Source organism: Parasteatoda tepidariorum, chromosome 7 (assembly GCF_982258835.1).
Source record: "Parasteatoda tepidariorum strain Cologne lab strain chromosome 7, Ptep-v5.0, whole genome shotgun sequence".
Lineage (NCBI taxonomy): Eukaryota > Metazoa > Arthropoda > Arachnida > Araneae > Theridiidae > Parasteatoda > Parasteatoda tepidariorum.
The window spans coordinates 14,244,168-14,264,243 of record NC_141761.1 but is presented as its reverse complement, the minus strand read 5'-3'; the positions used below and the strand labels follow the sequence as shown (position 1 = coordinate 14,264,243).

Genomic DNA, 20,076 nt, shown 5'->3' with positions numbered 1-20,076 from the left:
TTAGCATAGCAAATGTGTTCTATGTATAAAACCAATTGTCTTTCTTTGCAGAAGAACGCACAATGGATTAAAAAATTATTTAAAACGTAATAATTTACGTCATTTTCTTTAATCTTTAGGTCAGCGAAATCTCTCTACTATATTCCAAACCACCTTATTTCGATAGGGCTGTCAAAAAGCACGCGAACCTATGATCCCAACCAGTGTCATGGAAACATCTAACCCCCTCTCCAAAAGGTCCAAACTGTGATGGCAAGTCTGAAGAACTTTTAAATACATATTTTCGCTGCCTCTTTTAGTACTTTTCTATACCCAAGTGTTTTGTTTTAGCCTTTCCCTCTAAAAGATTTCATTTACCAGGTTACGCTTCAAATCTCTGTCTCCCATTCGCGAATTTTTCCTAAACAGTGAGAATGTCCCTTGAGGTTAAACAACGGGTGAGCCAGTTGCTTTAGGTCAGGCTGATCATGTAATTTAAAATTAAAGAACTCATGTAACAGAAATAGAAGGTCAGAAACGTCCTAATCAAAACAAATAGTATACAAATTTGGCAAAAAATTTAATTTTTTTTTTTTTCAATAAGCTTCGAGAATTGAGATTAAAATGTTCTATTTTTAAAAGACTAAGAAGAATGGACCTCATTTAAGAACTCCTTAGACTGCACCAAAACTATTGCTGATCAGTTATGAGATTTATCTATTTATATCATGATAACATCATATGCAGGTTTGAGTTTTTGTATTTTGAAATAAAAACAGTTAATTTTAGAAGTAAATCATCTTTATAAATAAAACAACAAAAACAATTAAATTACTAAAATCAACTCTTAAATATATAACATTTATGTATAGTTTTTATGTTTTGTAAATGTATTTGATTTTAACGAATCTTTCTCAAGGTCAAAGGAAAGGAAAAAGACCCTTAATACTTTTTATATTTTCTTTTTAATATAGGATGCAAGGGAAGACAATATTTGTTCAATATATGTCAACAAATAGTTCACAGCCAGTAGTACACAAATATTTATTTCAAAATTTTTAAGAAATTTATTTATAATTTTTAAAATAAATGTTTATTTTACTTTATCTATTTACCTATATTTTTCTTATTTCAAAATTTTTTTTTTGAGTGTTTAAATTAGTATATTTTTATAAAAAATACTCAGAACTTTGAAAATTTTTTTAAAAGTTTTTAAATATTTTTCATAAAACTTTTTTTCAACTTTTTAGTACTTATTAGTTATTTCTTAGTGTGATCTATAATGTCATTTCATTTTTAATATATAACTGTGTTTGTTTCAGTTTTTTTCCCTTTTAATATTATGAAATGAAAAAAAGGTATTGTAGCTTTTTTTTATTATATGTATTTGACGCAATTTTTCGCAACTTTAATTTGTCTCATATGACAGGGAAAACTGTTCTTTTCTGATAAATTAGATATAGAATTTTTCTTAAATTTATTTTTCTATTTCGATCCTTATGAAACATACACTTAATTGTAAAACTTATACTTAACATTTTAATTTTATTTATTTACTTTTAGTTTTTCTTTTCTTGATATTTATAATGCATATCATTATTATTAAAAAGATTTTATTTTTCATATATTATGCACACACAAAGCCACCAGAACATCATAGTGGCCCCACTCTCTTTCTTTTTGTTATCCAGCACAAAACTTGTTGAGAATAACCAAGAAAACCTTTCAGGGGCCTCAAACTAAATAGCACATTTAAATTCAGTGCCACATAATGTAATTGATATTAAGATTTTACGCTACACACAGTGCCATGTCCTTATTAGTGTGTGAAAAATTAATCATTAGATCTGAAGTTATTCAGTTTTTTATTTGTTTTTTGTAAATGTTTTTCTTATTTGCAATTGCCTAAAAAACTGCATTATATTTTCTGAGACTACTAGCTTTCAGGAATTAGGTATTAAGTCTTTTTTTTTTCTTATCTAAGTGCATTAATGTGTGGATCCATGCACACATTTTATACAACTCCCAACACTGTTTCTTCTAGATTAGCAATTTTGTAGTATGAGTGATGAATAAAAATGTCATGATGAATAAAAGCGAAAGAAATCACAATTATTTGCTAAAAATTATAGTTTGTATTTTAAAAAGTAAAATAAAAATCACCTAAAATTTCCTAGAGTTAAAAAATTTATTGTAAGACATCCCACAAAGTCAAATTGTTTTTTTTTTTACTTTAAAGTTCATTAATATTTTTAATCATTAAATTGTTTCATTAATAACTGTTTTAATAATATGCCAATTTGTTCTAAGTTAAAACTTGCCAGCCATTTTTCAATAATAAAAAAAATTAATTTTAAAGTGTGTCATCAATAATTTCTACAGGAATTTGTAACTAACTTCCTAGAAAATTTTTACGAATATCTTTACGAAATCTTATGTTCCAATTTTGTTTTATAGTATTTGTGGCAATGATACTTTTTTATGCTAATATGCTTGATTTGATACTATATCAATATTCTCAAACCAATTAATATTGCACCTTAGTATGTGAAAATCTGTTCACCAGATTACACAATTATTCACAGTCTTCTTTTTGTGCATTCTCCATAGTCTTTATGCTAATATATTCTTTTACTGAATTGTTATTAAATTGTTAGTATGAATTTTTTACAGACTTATTCTGAAGCTTTGTGTGATTTTTGGAAAACTTTGTTTAAGCTAAATGAAAGAAGAAAAGAAAACAACATAATTGTTCATTCTAATCCAGTTATCAAAGGTATTAATTCCCTTATTATTTTAAATATTATAACGGGAGAGTAGGGGGGAAACTGGGTACCTTGACTGTGTCAAAATTAATTTTGTTTTTCAGTGGGCAAACTCTGAATTACACGTCACTTGTCAAATAGATGCACCTATCATATTGTTGGTGATTAATTCAATGCATCTGTATAGATAAACTTGTTTTTCTGTATCAACTTTAATGTTCTTTTGTTTTTAAATCTAGCGTTATTACAATTATTTTTAGTACAGCTTAATAAACGTAATTACTAACAATTCATAACAAACAATAAGGTTCATTAGTATCACTCTTCAGTAGAACCTTTACTCTTGGGGGTTAGACAGGGTAACACCCAATCTTTCCCTAGGCTGAGACCATGAAAGCTAGAAAACATTGAAGGAAGAAAATAACTGCATTCAAGATTGAACAAAAGTTTCATGGAACAAAGTTTATTGCTTCTATTTTCATATTTTGTGTAGTTTTTGAAGACAGCAGAATTGTAGTTTATGCTTTGATATAAAAAATTCTCTGCAATTTTCTTTTAAAAAAATGCTATAGTTTTCGTAATGAATTTTGGTCAGACCCCTAGATGTTTTGTCCCCCTCCCTTGAGTACAGTCTTGACTACATCACATGTAAATTGCCTGCATAATTTCAGTAAATTTCCTTATAAAATGGAAATGTCTGCTACTTTTTCATTGAAATTCTAGCTTTTCTAAATTTCCCATAGAGTTAGCATTTATTCCTGGTCTTATTAATGGGGTGATTTGACTTTTTCTAGAAAAAAATAATTTATAACAAAAGTTATATATGTGTGACTTTTCATGACTGTTGTCTTGTACAAAACTAAACAAGGGATATCTGACAGCTTCTATGTTGAGCAGATCAACTCCAACACCCTTTAAATCTTAGCTAAACGATCTTTCCCCACTTTTCCTTACATCTGAGAATGAAAGACTATGATGTTGAACTAAATTTATGTATTATCTTTTTAATTATTCTTTTTTTTAATAAACTTTTATAATTTAATAATATATCACTGCCATGTATATTTTTTCCATAAAATTTTAATTCTCTATTTTGGTTGTGTTTTGTGGATAAATTTACAAATTAAGTCATTGAAATGTAACATCACAAAATTACTTATGTATGATCTTTTGTGATGACTACTTGTTGTCATTCTATAATCTGGTCACTATAAAGCAAAGATGGCAAACCTACGACACTCGTGGCACTAGGTTTTCAGATGTAATGGTGGTACACAACAAGTATACTATAAATTACTTTATTTGCTTACATTTACTGCAAAACGTTTTTAAAAAATCTCTAAGACTGACAACAAAGGTAGATTCAGAAACGAGCATTATTGTGTGCATAAGTTAATATGCATTTATTTTATGATCTTTTGTCTATTTTAACTAGAATTCTTAAAATTTATATCTGAATGTGCTTTAAAAAATCACAAGTTCTCTGAGTTGTTACAGGAAATAGAATCTCAATAGGACAAACTTTTTACGTTGTATACAGTTTCTTCTCAAATTTGAGGAACTTTTAGATGAAATTTGATTTTTCATACCAAAAAAAGAATTTACTTAATTTATGGGTTCAATTTAACTGTGTGATTTCATGTTTTTTTTACATTTGCAGCACTATCAACAGATTTAAATTAGAAATTGAGAAGAAAAGTTTAAACTGAAAATATGTTGTTTGAGATCCCTGAAGTGCAAACTTGATATATATTCCTGAAAAGAATAGCGAGTTTCGCTGATTTATCTTCTAAAGGCAGAAAAATATTTTTAAGAGCTGTTTGGATATTACAAAATTCTGATGAAATATTATCAAAGCTATTTTCTATTTTCTCTATTTTGTAAATTTTAGAAAACATAACAGTTTTGCTTTAAGATCTCCCTTTGCTAAAATGAATGATCATAAAATGTCACTTTTTTTAGTGGTTTGATATTTCGGAAAGGAAACTGACAGAATAGTCTTGGTAAAGCATTAGAAGAACTTGAGAATGCAGATTTGAGGAATTGAACACAAAAAATAGGGTAATTTAATCCTTAGAAAATTGAACATTTTCATACTTGTTTTTAATGTGATATTATATATTTATTTATAATGTAATATAAATGCATTTTGAAATGTAATAAGTGCATTAAGTTCTTAAATTGAATTGAACAGAATTTTTTTAGAAACTGGAAGAAAATAAAGGCAGATTAAAATAATATTTTCAGTTGTATTGATGAGTAGTATATGGGGGGGGGGGGGCTACAGGACACTTTGCCCCTTCCTCATTTACTACTATTAATTTCCTATTTTTATATTAAGAAAACTTAAAATATACCTATATTTTGCATTTTTATATGAAATATTAAACAAAATCAGCATATTTAAAAATTCTTATTTTTTATATTAATAATTTTTATTTTATTAATAATCCTGTATTTTATATGACTTTAGTAATCAAAATTCTTATTTTTATAGTAATAATCCCTCATTTTTTTATGACTTTTGTAATAATCCCTTATTAATAAAATTTAAAATATCGTTTTTTATTTTACATGCAAATCATAATCGTAATATTTATTTTTACCTTTAAAATCAAAAATATATTTTCCACTATTAATTTTTCTTATAGCTTTATCAGATAATTCCCCTTGACATTTCGAGAGATAAAAATCTTTCTCATCATTGTCTACTTCTAATCTAGCTACAATAGAGTCACCGTATTTTGTATTTATTTTTCTCAGCGATATTAAATTATATTTACCTATCTCGAGTTCATTTAATTTGTATGTTTCAGGAAATCGTTTGAGGTCATTGAATTCTTCCATTTATTTAGAAACATTTTTTGCAATATAATTTCTGTAATACATACACTTGTATGACGAACATCCAGGTCCTAAAATTTTAGTACATTTAGGTACATCAATGTCAATAGATGGTATATTCAATTCATCTAATATCTCTTTTTCTAAAATACCTCCTTTATAAGCAAATGTACCACCATATAGTTGATATAGGTTATTTATATAATTTTTTACGTCTTGATGATTTATCCATAAACTATTCTTATTTCTATTAAATCTTAATCCGTGTACTTCTGAAGTGCATTTACGTACAATCTTCAATTCTTGATCATTCAATTCACAATTGGGTGTAAATACGCCAATATATTCACCGATTGGTAAATTTAAATGAACCCATCCTATCTCTCTTACAATCTTACGATTGGGAAAAATAAATCCCTGAATGTTTAGGATGACTGTAATCTTATCCATTTATTAAGAAACATTTTTTAAAAGCCAAAAGGCACAGTATCATAATTATCTAAAAGTCTACGTTTATCGTATCCAAAGGTATAACGTTTATTTGTTTTAATACTTGAAATATTTCTATTTTTTTCGATTTTAAACTGATTGATTTCTACATCTAAACAATCTGTTTCACCTGTTATTATTTTAGTCCTATTATCAAAGTCTAATATGGTTTCACTCTGATAAGACATTTTAAATTCTTTTACTTTTCCATGTACAGATTTATCATTTAACTTATACCCATAATCTTTAAAGGCTCCAGCTATCCAAGATGTAATATATTTATCATTTCCCAATTCATCAGTCCATTCTCCTAACATGCATCCCGTTTCAATTTTATTGGTACCGTCGTCTATATATACTACACTATCTGTATCATAATAAAGTACTTTATCTCCTAATTTATCTAACATTTCATATAATCTAATTCTGGCAGAACTAGTTGTAAAAGCAGCTATATATACATTAGTATTGAAGTTATTTTTTTCAAATTTATCTTTCATTTTATAACTCATTTCCACACAATCGTTGTTTAAAAAATTCATATTCAAATCCTTAATAGTATCATTTAGAATAATTCTATAAAAATCTTCAATTTCCATCACATATTCAGTTTGCTTCATATTATTTCTTTGGCCAAACTTAACCCATAAAGAATTTAAACATATTTTAGCTATGAATCTCAAACCTGGATTTTCTTCAATTTTATCTAATTTAATATTTAATTTTTCCTTAACTACTTTTCTATACTCTTCTTCATTTTTGAAATTATTTTTCCACTTATCACAAGTTTCTAATTTTATTTTTAAAAACATCTTGACATATTTTCTAAATAGTTTATTCGATTTATTTTTGAAATTCCACACTTCATAAATATTCAATATTTTATATCCTTTTTTAACAGCTAATCTGATCTCATCGGTAGCCCAAGTTCCAATAATGCATCAATCACAATCATCGTGTTTACATTCCGAATTTCTTATTTCATGACACATTTCGCATTTCTTCTTTTCTAAAGTTGTTTTGAAATGATTGCATTTTATTGTTTCAGAGAAAATTCTGCATAGTGAAAATATTAATTTTTCTGCTTTATAAGGTAATACTGGATGATATAATTTTCTGGGTGGAAGTACTTTACATTTTATCAATCCATACCAATTTTCATTGTATTTTTTAGGATTAAATACTTTGATAGGATGACCTTTTGGATAGTTATCAAAATAATTTTCAGTAGGATATAAAGAACATACGTCAATATATCTGCCTTTTTCATTACTTTTCATTTCATATTTTAATTTGGTAGGTTCACATCTTCCACCATAAAAAGCATCTCTAGGATTTAAAGGTTCTATAAAATCTCTCTTCCATTCCTTTTTCATGTATTGTTTCATATCCTTATTATTATCAAAATCACACTCCCAGATATTTACCAATTCATAACCTGCTTTAATTATTTTTTTATTGATCTTCTTAGTTTGTTTATATAAATCTTCCATAAGCATTTGATTAACAGTGTTTACTTGTGTTCTAGTAGAACATTTGTTACATCCATGCCAGAAACATCCATTAAATTGAAATACTGTATTTTTATAAAATCCATCTACCTTATAATATTTTTCACCTAATTGGAATTTTTTCTCTCCTCCATTCAAAGCATGACGTATATTAATATTTTCCTTTTTTGATATGTAATCTAACCAAGCTATTGATTTTTTACTGTACTGATCTTTTTGAATGACATTTTCATCAATAGCTATTGTATTTTCTTTCAAGAATTTATCTCTGTAAATGGCCATACATAGACCAGCTAAAGTTACATATTTAAACGGATCTACATTCACAGCTTCTAAGAATAATCTTCTTAATTCTAAACAACCTTTTCTTAAAATATCTATATCAGATCTGCAGTATTTTATAAATTCCTTTTGGAAATCAAAGGTTTCATGTTTAATGGAATCATACCATTTATCAAATTTTTTCCTGTCTTCATCAATCATATAATTATATCCATAGTAATATTTATCTGGATATTTACCAATATAATTTTGATTCTTTTGTTTGTTGAATAAATGAGGAAAATAACCCTTGGCCAGTTCGTTTAAATTGAATGTTTTTGGAAATTTCTTGAGTGCACACATTGTAAAATTAATAGAATCAATAAACCTTATATTATACTCATCAGCTTTCATATATGCTAACTTATTTCCTTGATAAATTGTGGATATTTTTATATGTTTTTTAAAACAATACTTAGCTAAAAATTGAAAATCAAATCCTTTTCCATAATGAGCTATAACTGTATATCCAATTCGTTCCTCTCTAAATAACCATTCACAAAAATCGTTTTCATTTTTAAATTCTGTTTCGTTTCCATGAAAATCATGACATATAACTAGATTCACTTCATGAATTCCTGTATCTTGCTTGGTTTCAACATAAAAAAATAAGTATTTTTCTGTATAATCCGATTTACATAGCGTACACCATTGTTTTTTAATACATTTATTTTTTGCACAATTATCTTTACATACACCTCCTTTACTTTTTTCATGAAACACTCATGACCTTTAGTGACCCACTCCCAACAATTATTATAACGATATTCACCACATATATGTTTACCAGGGTCTCTTTCAAATCTTTTAATATTTCTTTTACATTTTAAACATTTCCATAAAACTTTACAAACACTAGGTTTCTTTGGAAATTCTTTTTTATGATTATCAAAACAATCTTCTCCTTTAAATTTACGGTTACATTTTTTACAAAATATTTCCTCTCCTTCACAATCAGATTCTTTAACAAAACACCTATCACATTTTAAAGGGCATTTATGTTGATCTGAACGTTTATAGCCCACTTTACAATAATTACAATACTTATTCTTACCTAAAAATCCTGTCATTGATGTAATGACATTGAAATGATTTCTATTCTTATATATAAAAAAAATACATGTTGATTTATAATCACCATTATATATAATTTCATTACCATTTTCTCTGCAAACTATATTGATCTGAATGTCTAGAAAATTTTCAAATATTTTAACTTCTTCTAAACTGCACACTTCTAAAGGAATTTTGCATATATCATGTAATTTTATAGCTAATGTTTTTTGTAAAACACACCCTTTTTTAATATAAATTATATCATTGCTTGATAATTTTTCAGTACATAATTTATCACTTAACAGTTCAGGATTTTGGATAGCTAAAACTGTTACAATTGATCTAGCCAAACATATATTATCATAATTTTTTATTTGACAAATGCTTTTCTTTTTTGCTGGATCTGTTTCAGAACACATTTTTAAAGCCTTGTGTCTACCACTGTGAGGTAATTCGATGACATTAAAATCAAATATACACTCTGTTATATCAAGTTCTTTATATTCAATTTGGTTGAATAATTTATCAATGTATTCATTAAAAGCAGTTTTAGTTGACATCATTTTATCATGAAAAGGTACATTTAATTTGGGATTATGTATAATTACATCTACTTTTCCTATAATATTTCCAATAGCCCTTTTAAATATATTTCTTAAAATATTATAGTATTGTTCAGGTAAAATTTTAGATCCTACCACTCTATATTGTTTTCTATAAACTTCATATTTTTTAATATATTGACCTCTGAATTCAATAATTTTATAATCTGGTTTAAAGAAATTGTTAAGATTTACCTCTACTTTTACCTTATCTTTTATTTTTTGAGGCCTATACAAAGCATTTAAATTAGTTTCAGTTAAAATATTTTTTTCTGCTTTCGGTATAAATTTACCATCTTTATATTTTAAATTATAAGAATCAAAAACTTTTTTTAATTCATTTCTTTGCTTAGGATATTTATTAAATAGTTTAAGTTTTGCTTTCCATATAATAAGAAGCATCTAATCCTAAATAATCTGATAAAACAGATTTATAATTTCCTGTACTTTTGATATATGAAACTGTTGATTCAATGATATTTGATTTTAATCTCTTATCAGTCAGGACAGGAATTTTAAGTTTAGTTATCAATTCTCTTAGTTTTTTAATACTGAAAGTTGAGAGTACATTACTCAAGTGTTTGAACTCCTTTGCCATGTTACTCATTTATAAGGAAGAAAATTTATAAATGCTTATTATCCAATTCTTTCATACGTTTTATATGAAAATTACTTTTAAAATGCCGTTCTTTATGTGAATAAGTATAATTTTCTCCACATTTGCATTCATAATATGTATATTTTCTTTTGAGATCACAATTTATACATCTTTTAAATAAATATTTTTTAAATTTGTAAAATTCGTCAGCTGATTTCAAAGTCTTACAATCACAACAAAATTTCTCTTCCATTTATTAGAAAACGTTTTTTTAAATATTTTCTGCAGTTAAATCTCATAGTCTTTAAAAAACGAATTCCAAATTTCATCATAAATGTTTTGATTTTTAGGACTACGTAACTTAATATTGTTAGAAATATTATAATATTCACATGTCTTTTTCATAAAATATTTATAATTTAAACTCTTTTTAAAATACATATAATCTAAAAATTTTAAAAACATTTCATCTGCTTCAACTGTAAAAACCAAGTTCAATTTTCTTTTTAACTTTTAAAAAAAACTAATTCTAGATGTGTATCTCTGTTTTAAAAAAATATCAAAATCATTTGAATCATAATAATATTTTTCTTCTTCCTTATCAAATGTAATTTTTAAATTTGAAAGGCTATTCCTTTTAATCTGATTAAATATTTCTCAATAATGACTTTCCATTTATTTACATAATAATAATTAAAACATTTTGAAACTTATCAGAGTGATGAAAATCGAAGAAACTTTTTTCATGCCACTTTGCGGTAAAAATTGACCGCTTCGTGGGATTCTGACCGGAGAGTGGTGTGATTTTTTTATCTGATAATAATCTTCTTTATAAGCCACGTTGCTGAAAACATCTTTAGTTACGAAAAAAAAATGGCAGGTCAAAGTTATGCCTCCAATGTCCATGCTCCTTCATCGTCAGAATTTATAAAAATTATGCAGGATATTCTTACTGAAACTACTGGTTCTTCTTTAAAAGATATTTGTTAGGAGAAAGATAAATTTTATTATTTGGTGATTTTAAAAATACTGGATAGAGTATTTAAATAAACAAAAACTGGTAAAATTTTATATTAATAATTGAAAAAATAACATATGAAATTAGAGATTATAAATGGATATAGATAATAAGATTAATTTATAAAAATGTTTTGTAATAAAATGACTTCTTTAAAAGATATTTGTTATGAGCAAATTAAAGATAGTTATTATTATGGATTGTTTGGAGATTTTAAATTAATAATAGATAAAAATACTGGATATTTCAATGCTTCTAAGCTATGTAAATCAGGAGGTAAAAGATTTAAAAAGTGGTTAGAAAATAAAGAATCTAAAGAGTTAATTTTATATTTAGCTAAAATCCTAGAAGGCCCGAATTCGGGCCCTCTAGAAAATTCATTATTTTATGAAATTAAAGGTAGAAATGCAACTGAATTAAAATATAATGGGACTTATGTTTCTAAGGATTTAATTACAAATATAGCTTGTTGGATTTCACCTGAATTTTCTAAAAAAGTAAACGATGTTGTAATTAATTATTATGCTAATGAATTTAATGAAAAATATAAAAATGATAATGATAAACTTCAAAAGAAATTAGATATAATAAAAATTAAAATGAATGACTTAAAAATAAAAATGAAAAATATAAAGAAGACGTAGCACATAAAACATCTCAACCTAGAAAATTAAACATGTTTACAATAATAGAAAATAATAAAAATGATTCTGATTATCATTATTATGTTATTAGATGTCAAAGAGGTTTATATAATAAAACTATACGAGATTTAAAATTTAGATATCCTAATTTAAAAATAGCTCATGAAATTCAATATAATCCGAATGCTATTAATTTATTTAACAGAGTAAAAGAAAATATTTCTTATATAGAAACTAAATTTAATCATTTAAAATTAAAAGATTATGATATGGAGAGATTTAAAAATGATATAAACAAATTAATTCCGAAATTAGATTAGACGATCAACTTAGTTCTTCCAACTTAGACTATATCACTTTTATTTATCCAACTATTTGACTAACTCTTTATTACCTTTCTTTCTTATTATTTTTTCAATTTTAAATATTTCTTCAGTATATTTAACCAATTCTTTTTCATAATAAGTTCCTTTTATTTCTTTTCCATTTAAATCTTTCCCTCTGTAAGTTATAGGATCTGTTTTCAAAGCTACAGATATTATAAAAATTTCTTCTGTAAATGTAGGGTGATAAGCTCTCGATAACCTCTCTTCCATTTTTAGAAGTTACTTCATGAGCATCTTTAGTATTTGTAAAATTTTTACATTTTAGACAATATATAGCTCCCATACCGAATGTTCTTTTAGCTTTGATAATAGATTTAACAATTCCTCTTTCTATTCTTTCACAAATGGTAGGATTTGGAATTGCATCTAACTCATTTATCATATTTGTATCACATACTTCATTTCTGGTTTTTGTATCTTTGTTTTTTAAATAACAAACATCGTGTCTGTATGCAGCTTCATCTACTTTATTTATAGGTTTTGACCATTCTTTATATGTTAAATCATCATTCAATCTCTTTTTTCCTCGTAGTAATTGGGTTCCAGGACCTGTAAAATTATGACCTGGTAAATGCATTTCAAAGGGTAAATTGTTAATAGCTTTATTAATTACACCCTTTCCTGTTTTACACTTGCAACTCTTTTTATTACACATTTATTTAGATGTAAATATTATTTGTTGACATACTTGTAACCATTTAATTGAGACTTCTTTATACATCTTTCTATAGGAAAATATTGTAAATTTTGAATATATTCAACTTCCCTCATATATACTTCTTGTTCAGTCATATTGTTTGATTTCAACAAATTTAATAGTTGTTTATAGAACTTAAAGGCTTGTTTATATTCACTTTTTTTAGCTGAAATTTTCAAAGATCTATCTATTATTTCAAGTACACCAGCTGTTAAACTCAAGGCTGATAAGGGTAGAAAAACGAAACTTATTAAGCCAGAAGCACTAAATAAGAACTTTCCTACTGATAACGATAAACTCAATTCATTCATCAATTGATAAGATTTCCTGTATATATAAATTCTTTTTTCAAGATATTCTTCCATTTATATAGGATGAAAGGTTTCATCTCGATATCTCATTTCAGGATTCACTAAATCCAACATTAAAAATCATATGGTTTTACGATGTACTTTCTATACATTTTATTAAATTCTTCTTTAGTTAATCGACCATCTATTTCTCTTATTATTTGTCGAATTTCTTTTTGTTTCATCTCAAAAGGTATAAAGTAGTCACTATTACTTCTTATTGTTATAGGTATTTTATAATAATACTGACTTAAATAAATAATAGAAGCATTTTTCTTTCTTCCTCAAATAAAAAATTCTTCAATAGAATGTTGATCTTTTTCACAGATACAATCATCAAATACAACTAAATTCATATAGGAAGGATCCAAGTCATCAACAGTAATAAAATCCTCTAGTTTGAAGGAAAACAAAACTTGATCTTTTTTAAATTTCTTATATTCTTTCAAAACTTCTTTTTTATTCTTTAAGCCTTTACATTTTTGAATATCTTCTAATTCTACATCGTCAAATTGAGTATATTTTTCTTGTAATTTTACGTATTTAGATTCACATATATCTTTTGCACACACGTAAAGTCTGTCAAAGTGTAAATAGTCATATATTAAATTAACTAATAAATTTGATTTTCCGCACTTCGAGGGACCATTTATAATTAATCTAAAAGTATGAATAGGTAGTAAAGGATGTTGATTTGGATCTTGAAATTCATTAGGTTCATTATAATCTCTTATTATAATTTTAGGATACATTTATTTCCTATAAAATTTTACTGCGAGTAGAAAATAATCTACTGCGAGTAAAAACTATTATTAAAATAAAAATTTCTTTAATATATTATTTTTTTAAATAATTTATTCTTTTAATGGTTCATATAGCGATACTCGTGTATTATGACAAATTTCAGCAAGAAGTATACAAACTATCCTTTCTTTGTTTGAATTATAAAATTCTTCTGGTAGTATATTGTTTTTATTTTTTATTAAGAGACAGAAATCTATTTTAGAAACAAATTCTATTACAAAATCTTTATCAATATCTTGATATTGTATAATATAATCCCAATTTACATAATCTTGAAATCTTCTTATAAGGTTCATTGATAATTTTTGATATCTAGATGCAACATTCATATTTAAACTTTCATAATACTTTTCTATAAATTTTAAATCCAATCATTGGAATCTTGATATTTCATACCAAGTCACTTTATCTAAATGTCTCTCAATAAAACAGATAGATAAGGTTTGATATCTACATATTTTTTCCCAATCTACATCAGAGGCATGTTTTTCAATAAAAGGTTCATTGAGTTTTTGATATTGAGAAATAATATACCAATCATCTGGTTGTGCATGCTGTTCTATTAACCTTTCAGACAATTCAGAATATTGAAACACATATTCCCATTTTAAATAATCTGCTAAACTTATAATTACATCTTCTGAAAGTTTCTTTCTATAAAAGTCATCCCAATTTATTTCATTTGCCATTTATTAAGAAGAAAATTTTATCTTTTCAATGTGTAAATAAGGCTTTAATTTACAGCCTCCTCCTGTTAGCACTGATAATGTCAAAACTTCATTTAACTTTCCATACGCAAACATAGTTATTGCATCTTCATTAACATTTATCTCTTTATCAAGAAGTACTTCTTTCACTTTTTCTAAACGTATTTTAGGCTTTTCCCCTACTTTATCACAGGCTAAAAAAATTTTAATTTTCATATACATGTTTTGTGATAATTTTAAGTTTGAATCTAAAAGTTTTGAAGTAGTTCTGTGAATTCAAAAGTCTTGTAACCCACACCTGTAAACTGAACAAGTCTATCTGTGGTTGCGCAAAAAGTTTTATTATCAACGTAATATTTATTAGCAACGTCGGTATAATTTGTGGGCCATTTTACACTCGATATTCTTTGGTTGTGAGCATAATAACTTCTATTCATTTTATCCCACAGTATACAATAATAATCAAGATGTTTTTTGGTAACAGCATCGCCTTCTTTTTCAGGTTCTTTTACATTTGATATGATTTTATTTTTAGCATCAAAATTATTTTCATTGTGTATTAAACTTTTGTCTTTTAATTCATCAACATATTTTTTAGTTGAAGCATCATTGCCCTCTAGAGGAATTGCTATATTTCTAATACATTTATGTTTAGCATTAAAATAACCGTTATTACGAATCAAACACTTATTTTTTAAATCATCTACATATTTTTTAGTTGAAGAATCATTATCTTCTTGAGGATGTAAAACATTTTTTATAAGTTTACTTTCCATATCATAATTACCATCATTCGTTAATTTAAATCCTACACCTGGTGGTCCTAAAGGTCCTTCTTTTATTTCATCATCGTAAAGTGGATAATAAGCAGCCATTTATTGTGATTCAGTTTTCAGAGTTTTAATAATTTTTATATCTTGAGTTGACATATTCAAGGAGCATTTGTTTCTTTCTTTCAAAATAAAGTAAAAAACATAATTTTTAGTAGTATTATTTCTCAATCTCCAATTGAATTCAATCATTAAATTACTTAAGTTGGTATAATTTTCATGGTTTGTCAAGTTAAAACGAATTATAGGATACTTACTGAAATTTGAATAGTTTATCATACAACCTGTTTCAGAATTTATATTATTCATTCCTGATTCTAAAAGAGCATAATATAATCGATTATAATCATTTTTATTAAAGTCCATCATATAACTTACTGTGGGAACTTTAATGTTATTAATCATTAACCAACGTTCTATCATATCCAAGTGATCAAACATCATGTTATTTTGATTCATGTTTTCATTTCTTTCATCATATTCAGGAATGACATATAAACTCAAAACTTCATCAGATGTAGCCGGAATAGAATGAGACCCACTGGTATTTTTATAAAATACATTTGATTTGATAATGTTATAATGATCCCAATTTATTTCTATAGGAGTATTTGATAATTTTAATTCATTGAATGTTACAGATGCTGAATTTTTAAATCTAACATAAGGTAACCAAAGTGATAAATCTTCAACAAAGACCTTAAAATCTGGATTTTGAATATCTGTATACAGCATGTTTTTACTTTCATTTCTTTGAATTTCTATTTTAACTTGGAAACCTGTCATTACTTTTTTATATTCGTTAAGGAAATCAAATATATATTTTAAAGGAATCCATATTTTTACGGTTTGACTATTTTTAGTAAATTTGCATCTTTTTGAAAATCCTTCATTAAAACTTTCATTTAGTTTAAGGTTTTGAAAAAAATCTGTTATTTTGGTAGTGTCTACCAGAGTTCCATTGTATTTCAAATCCTTTCTATCTGCAGAATCAGCTGTATCTACATAAAAGAACATGTTGGTAGCTTCTGATGTTGAGTAATCAGGGGTGAAGTGTATCATCCCTAATACTTGATTCATAATGGCTTTATAATTTATAGTGGATTGAACTTCAGTATTTCCTATAGTCAACGTGTTTGAATTTACGAGACCTCCTCCATTCACTAGGGTAACATTTTCATTACTTATTGCACCCCCATCTCCTTTTACAATTTTTAATTCTTGTTGCAGATATCCTGCAGAATATAAAATATTAACATTTGTATCATTGATAAGGAAATTAAATGTAGCATTTTCATGAAGATTATTTCTATCTCTATTTTCACTTTTTATTTCCCTATATTCAAAACTTTCAACGTCGTTATTATAATAATAACTAGTGTCTTTCAAATCGTAAATTTTATCCATTTATTTAGGAATAAAAATTTTCAATCCAGCACCAAGTTTCTTATTTTTGGAAAATATTTCATTCAATTTTTCTCTCACAAATTCTTTAGATTTTTCTTCTACAACTGGACTTATAAAGTCTGAAAAGAAGCCTCTTCCTTGTATTTTTTTACTGTTTCTGTACAATCTATGTTTATTCATTTATTTAGCAATAAATTTGTACTGTACTTCTTGTTTATTTAAATCAATTAGTTCACCTCTATGATTTGTAATTCTCATTCTAATTCGATTTATAGAATCAGATTTAACGGGAAAAAATATCAGTTTATCAAAATCTTTAAAATATAAACTTCCAGGTGGATTTGAAGATGTGAAAGAATAAATGACTTGAGATTGAAACTGATTTATATAAGCACCATCCACTATATCACAGTGAATATAAATATTATCATTACCATTAGCTATATCAGCAATAAATTTACCTTCTTGCTCTTCCTCTTCATATATTTTAGGTTCGAATCCTAAAATTTTGTACAATTCAGTTTTAGTTAAATCAATTTTATAATTCTTTTTAAGTTTAATACTAAATCTTTGTCTTTCTTCGATTATTCCAAATAATATAGGTGGATCATTTCCAAAGAATTTGACCATATATCGATTCAAACCTCTTATATTGTAATGACCATTTGGAATAATAAAATCTTCCCATTTGGCTCCGTCAAAGTATGAAAATTTATTGTTTTTCTCCGTAATATTATTCCATGAAATATACATTGAAAAAGACTTAAGAGCTATCTCTGTAAAATGAAAAGGTCTCGAATACTCAATGGTGAAATCTTCAGATTTATTTACGTTTTTTGAATCTAAAATAATATACTTCATTTATAAAGAACAATTTTTTCATTATAATCACTAGGCTCTTGTGTAAATGAATATAAGACATCGATAGGAGATTTATTTTTATTTCTTTCAGTTATATATTTCATGCAGTAAAAACCACATTTTACAGAACTGGGGCTTTGTAAGACATTATTGTTATAACGTATTTCTTTTTTTGAAGTATTTAAATAATTTTGTATATTTTTAGGAAGAAAATCATTTTTTATTTTTATAGTGTTATATTCATATTCTCCAAAAGGATCAAAGTATTCTATAAAAGAGTATTTAGGATCGTTATAATAACAAACCCAATGAGTGCCAGGACCTGTAGAAATATCTAAAATACCGTTTTCAAATTTTTTAATTTGTTTTGGTAATAAATCTGAAGTAAACACACCTCTGAAACCTTTTTCACCTTTCATGTTATTTTCAATCATTTCGTTGAATATTCCCAGAGTTGATAGACTCCCTTTCCACAAGGTTTTTTTTTTTTTTTACCTGATCCAGAAATTTTGTCCAACACTTTCTTAGTACCCCAACCAGCTGCTTCTAATGCTAAAGTAGAAAGTAAAGGCACGAAAAATGGTTAAAACACTCCAATCTTTTTCAGTTGAGTCTTTGATATTTTAATTCTTTTACTTTTATCAATTTGGTTAATTAGCGTAACTGTTAAATGTAAATCAAAGTTGGGTGTTTTACTTTTATCTATTTGTAAACTAACTTCTTCACCACTTTTATAAGCTGATTTCAATTTAGAAATCTGACTTTCGCTCAAGTATACTTTTTTTACAATCATTTATTTACTAAGAAATTTCTTATAGTATTCCTTTACCTGATCGTTTGTCATAGTTCCCTCTCTTAATAGTGAATCCAACAAATCAACAGTTTTATTATAAAATTTTTTACTTTTAGAACCTTTACAAATTTTATCTGTCAAATCAGCTAAAATTTTCAATTTATCTTCTAAACCTTTTCCTGTGTAATATCTACCTTTTTAATAGCTGATAAAGCATCTATATATATTTTCATCATACTCATCTTATTATCAGCAATGTCAATCTTTTTTTGATATTCAACTTTCTTTTCTTTAGTTGCAAAATTTTTTTTTTTACTTTCATTTCCTTTCTCTCTTTTAAATTTATCTCTGTATTCTTTTGCCCTATAAATAACTTCATCAGTTTTATTCCACATTATTGAAGGTAATTCAAATTCTAATTCTTCTAGAACAGTTTTATCCACATCTCTGTCTATATCTATTTTTAAAAACATACTTCTTGCATTATTCAGTATAATCTTCCTCTGACTGATTCTCTATCTGTGGTAAAGTTTTATTGAAGTCATTCATAGTTAAAGATAAATCATTGACAGCATTTTTTATACCTATCAAATGTTGTTGTCTAGATGTTTTTAGTTTTTCCATTTGATGAAGTACAGGTTCGTGAAATTCTGCCAATGATTTCTGTATTCCTATATCTACTTCTAATTTCATTTCATTATTTTTTCGAATTTCTGCTTGTAATTTAACCAACTTTATATCATTTTTCAATTGCTCTACAAACTTTTTATTTCTCTCTTCTTCGACTTTATCCATTTATAGGTAGTAAAAATAACTGTAAGGCTTTTTTGCCTAAAAAAGGTATTCTAAAAATGTTTCTTAATAAATGGATAAGATTACAGTGATCCTAAACATTCAGGGATTTATTTTTCCCAATCGTAAGATTGTAAGAGAGATAAGATGGGTTCATTTAAATTTACCAATCGGTGAATATATTGGCGTATTTACACCTAATTGAAATTTTGATTAAAGGATTCAAAATAAAGAAGTTCTATAATTGCAGAAACTCTTTATTATTATTTAATAACAAATGTGTAGTATATTGCACATTTGCAACATCATGAGTATGCTAAACATATTCTGTGGAATCCAATTTGCATGAAAACTATGGAAGCAGCTCTTATTCTTTGTGAGGTAAAACCCACATTTAAAATTCCTAATTGAGACCCGAAGACCATATATTGGACACTAGATGAACATTTTCAAATTCAAAAGGATTGATTCAAACAGGATACATAATGAACAAAACAATTGTTTAATTTACATTCAAATGCATATCATAGGTATTGAAATCAGTGTTATAAATTTACAACTGCATAAAATGAAGGGTTGAAAACTTTAAAATGCTTTCAAATATAATTGAAATAAGCTATGT

General features: G+C 26.0%; 1 protein-coding gene across 2 annotated transcripts in view; it reads left to right on the top strand.

The window, feature by feature from the left end:
• The first annotated feature begins 233 nt into the window (after nucleotides 1-233).
• LOC147806877 (cofilin/actin-depolymerizing factor homolog) overlaps nucleotides 234-20,076 on the top strand; it is a 35,566-nt gene continuing 15,723 nt past the window's right edge. Inside the window, exons 1-3 of one of the 2 annotated variants that reach the window (XR_015435332.1) lie at nucleotides 234-252; nucleotides 2,653-2,755; nucleotides 4,707-4,805. The gene's annotated coding sequence lies outside the window, so the exon portion shown is untranslated. Of the gene's footprint in view, nucleotides 253-510; nucleotides 727-2,652; nucleotides 2,756-4,706; nucleotides 4,806-20,076 lie in introns of those variants that run through there. The other variant, XM_087167372.1, reaches the window with a different exon arrangement.